Source organism: Carlito syrichta, unplaced genomic scaffold (genome assembly GCF_000164805.1).
Source record: "Carlito syrichta isolate Samal-C Ts95f unplaced genomic scaffold, Tarsius_syrichta-2.0.1 Scaffold302827, whole genome shotgun sequence".
Classification (NCBI taxonomy): domain Eukaryota; kingdom Metazoa; phylum Chordata; class Mammalia; order Primates; family Tarsiidae; genus Carlito; species Carlito syrichta.
Window position 1 is genome coordinate 1,831 of NW_007246923.1, and position 3,966 is coordinate 5,796.

At 51.4% G+C, this 3,966-nt stretch overlaps 1 pseudogene; it reads left to right on the forward strand.

Moving 5' to 3' along the window:
- The first annotated feature begins 1,459 nt into the window (after positions 1-1,459).
- LOC110595566 lies at positions 1,460-1,671 on the forward strand (annotated as a pseudogene).
- The last annotated feature ends 2,295 nt before the right edge of the window (positions 1,672-3,966 follow it).

Sequence of the window (3,966 nt, forward strand, 5' to 3'; positions counted from 1 at the left end):
CACTGCACACCAGCAGAAGATGCTGTGGTTGTTTTGTTTTTTTTCTGAGTTGGAGTCTCACTCTTGTCGCCCGGGCTGGAGTGCAGTGGCACACTCACAGCCACCGCGACCTCCACCTGCTGGGCTCAGGCGATCCTTCCGCCTCAGCCTTCCACGTAGCTGGAACCATAGACACACGCCACCATGCTGGGCTAGTTTTTGTGATTCATTGTAGAAACAAGGTCCCACCAAGCTGCCCAGACTGATCTGGAGCCCTTGGGCTCAGGTAACCCAAAGTGCTGGGAACACAGGCTGAGCCACAGCACCTGGTTGCTGTAGTTGTTCTTCCACCCAGGACCTTTGCCTCTCAGTTATTAGCATAAATCCCTTCCTACGTAGTTTCTCAGCTGGAAGGTGGATGTGTTCACTTTTACACCTGAGAGGGAAGAAGTATCACCTCAGAGCATATTGCTTTTGTTACTTCGAAAAGGAGCAAGAGGCGAGCCCACCTTCACAGCCACAAGGACGTTCTGGCCGCCTCGAGAGGCTCCTGTGCCGTCGCTCGACTGTGGATGTCCCGAGCACAGCCCCTGACACCAGGAAGCCCTTCTCATCAGTGTGCATGCTGGGAGCCTTCTCAGGCCCATCCAGGAGGCGGCAGCTCAGAGGTGACACTGTCCCTCGGAACACGGAACAGACCTGTTCTGCAGATGTGGCGGTGAGGGCTGGTCACAGTGACGGGCTAGGGCCAGGGAACCAACAGCCTGCAGTTCCCACTGTTCCTAGGAGAAGGAAAGAGCCCGGCCTCAGCCTGGAACACCACCAGCTAGCCACACCTCGCCATCACCCACAGAAACCAACCCAGCAGCCCGATGGGTACGGGGAGAGCGAGGCTCCTCACTCTTTCCAGGTGGTCAGCCGGCAGGAAGGGGGAGATGTGGAGGCAGAGCTTCTCGGCTCCGCGGGATGTTCTGCATTCACAGAAGCCAGGCAGCCTGGCAGAGTGGGGGCGGGGATGGGGCTTGGAGTGGGACGGAACCGACTCCTGCCAAGCTGAGTCCTCCCTCCAGCTTGGAAGGGGAGCAGTGAGACCGGGCGCAGTGGCTCACACCCATAACCCAGCACTTTGGGAGGCCGAGGTGAGAGGATTGCCTGAGCCCACGGGTTCGAGACCAGCCTGGGCAACTTGAGTGACCTCATCTCTACAATAAGTCAACAAATTAGCCTGGTGTGGTGCACATGCCTGTAGCTCCTACTACTTGGAAGGCTGAGGCGGAAGGATCGCCTGAGCCCAGCAGGTTGAGACTGCAGTGGCCGTGAGCATGCCATTGCAATCCAGCCTGCGCGACAGAGTGAGACTCCAACTCAAAAGGAAAAAAAAATGAGGATCATCCTTTTTAAAGAACACAGTGACAACGGGATTTTCTTAGCCCCACATACTTTTTAAAACACAGTGGTGTGTGACACGTGGAGGAGAAGGATGTTCCTGTCTCCTCCTGCGCTGACTATTCTCCTCCCACTGGTCTCAGCAGGACTGTTCCACTCAGCCTCTGTGGAAGGGGACTCCCCCAGGGCTGCACCAGCACAGTCAGCCTCTGCTTCTGCAGCCTGCTCCTGCTGCTCACCGTTCCAGTGTGTGTGTGGTTCCACTTCTGGACCTGGATGGGCATTAAACTCCTCTGGCATCATTAGTGCAGCCGGATCCCAGGTGTGTGTGTGTTAAGGCTAGAGCTCGGGCGTCTCTCTGAAAGCTCAGCTAGATGGAGATACTGAGACCCAGGATTTAGTTTGCAGAAAAGATGCTCTGCCTTGTGTACGTCACGTCTAAGACTATGAGAGGTTTAAGCGGCAGAAATATTTACTGTATTCTTGTTCTGCTCTTGTCTTTTGAAAGTTCTGACTTAGAACTGCTGTATCAGAAGAAACACTTTGACAAAATATCTTGTTGGAGAATAACACCCCCAGTCATCTCTGATGACTGTTTCTAATCCCATTCATCTAAAAGTTATTTGAAATTTTGTTTGTTTGTTTGTTGAGTTTCAAGATCTTTGGTAAAGTCACATATTAGAGATGACAGAAATAATTTCAAAGGAGCTGTGTTGGAATAGCTGAGCTGAGAAATTCATTGAACTAGTGTGGTATAAATCCGTGTAATTAAAATGGAATTTAATGAACTTAGAAAAATTCAGAGTTTGTAAAATTCCCTTCATTCCTTTGGCATCAAATGCCAAAAAAATAAGATAAATAAGATGCTGACCATTCCCGTAAGTAGTAACAAAAGGGTGGGGGGGGCAGTGGTCCTGCCCTGCTCTATCTCCATGGGCTGCCAACAGGACGACAAGGAAGAGAGTCCGAGCTCTGTCGCTCCGTACCAGGTGGGAGATTCACAGGCGGCACTTCGGACTCCTTGCCACGCTCGTTAATGGAATAAAGGAGCACTGGCAGGAGACGCGTCCGGCTCCAGGGCCAGCCCCTCATGCCTGTCTCCACCCTGCCCTACAGACCTTCCCCGCGGGACTGGAGGCTCACGCTCTGGCCACTGCCTGGGCTTTCTTCCCCATCTGCACCCACTTTTAGCCTGAGAAACGCCTATTCATCCACCTGGAACACACAGGGAGTGTCTTTCTCGGGCTGCGGCTTGACATGACACCCTGCTCACATCCTCCTCTTCCAGGACGTGGGTCCTCATCACCTGTCCCTATGTTCCCGGAGCCTAGACCTCAGTTCCCCTCGGTTGAATGAACCCGGTGTCCCGCGTCAGTGGCCCTGTGGCATCACGTCACGCACAAGTCACAGTCAGCGCAGGCATCATCCCCTCTGAGTCAGAGGTAGGGTCCTGGGTCAGGGTGCTTCCAACAGGGTTCCCCAATGAGGCTGTTCACCAACGGCCTGCAGTTGCTAGAGCACAGCCTCTTGCATGGCAGGGCAGGGCCTGGGAACGCATTTCTCATTCTCCCAGGGTGCTAAGGCTGCTGCTTGATGGGCTGCCGTCTTGAAAATGCAGGGGCACTTGAAAAAGTTAACACCTCCCAGCAGGTCCTGTTTTCCCCTTTTAAACAATGAATTGTAGTAGCTAGCATGAAAATGTGTCCAGGCTACAGGGAGGAAAAGGGGCCCTTAGCTGTGAACTAATTGGTTTGTTTTCCAATCCCAGCAGTGAGTGTTTTCTCGCCCCAGCCAGTGGGGCTTGGAGGGAACTTGCTTACATTGGTAGTGTATCAGTCTAAGAGGCCTGGGGGCAGTTTGCTGCTTTGTTCCTGGGGCCCCTCCCTGTCTGTCTGCCTAGCTTTTCTCTGGCTATCTCCCCTCTGACTGAGTAAACACTGAAGATACTTTTTTTGACAAAGGTGAAGAGCTGCTCCCGTGTCCAATGGGGAAAAAAATGGGTCTCACATATAGTGGTATTAAATAAAAATTATGGGAGACCACTGTTTTTTGTTCCTGTGTGTGTGTGTGTGTGTGTTGTTGTTGTTGTTTTTGTTCTGTTTTTGTTTTTGGTAGAAACCTAGTCATGCTATGTTGCCCAGGCTGGTCTTGAACTCTCAGCCTCATCAATCCTCTCATGTCAGCCTCCAGAGCAGCTAGGTTTACAGGCATGAGCCACCTCGCCCAGTGGGAGGCCTCTATTTTGGACTGGGCTCCTGTACAAGGCCCTAACAGACCAAACCATATCAAGACAGAGTCACTCGTGTTAAATGCTACATAATTAAACTGAAGCTTCAAGGAAACAGGTAAATTTCAAAACAGACAAGATTTTCCTGAAAACAGGAGATTCCAAACTACCTGAATCAGTGTAATAAAGATATTTCCTCTGCTTTAACCCTTACAAAAAGTCATCTGAAAAAACCTGAACTTTAACAATCAGCTTTTTTCCTATCGTTCTGTCTCTTTGTCCCCACCTTACAAAGCACATTATTCTGTGGCTGCCGAGTGGGAACGCTTGTGCTACTTTCTGAGGAAGAGGTATTGCCCAAGTCTAGAATTGCA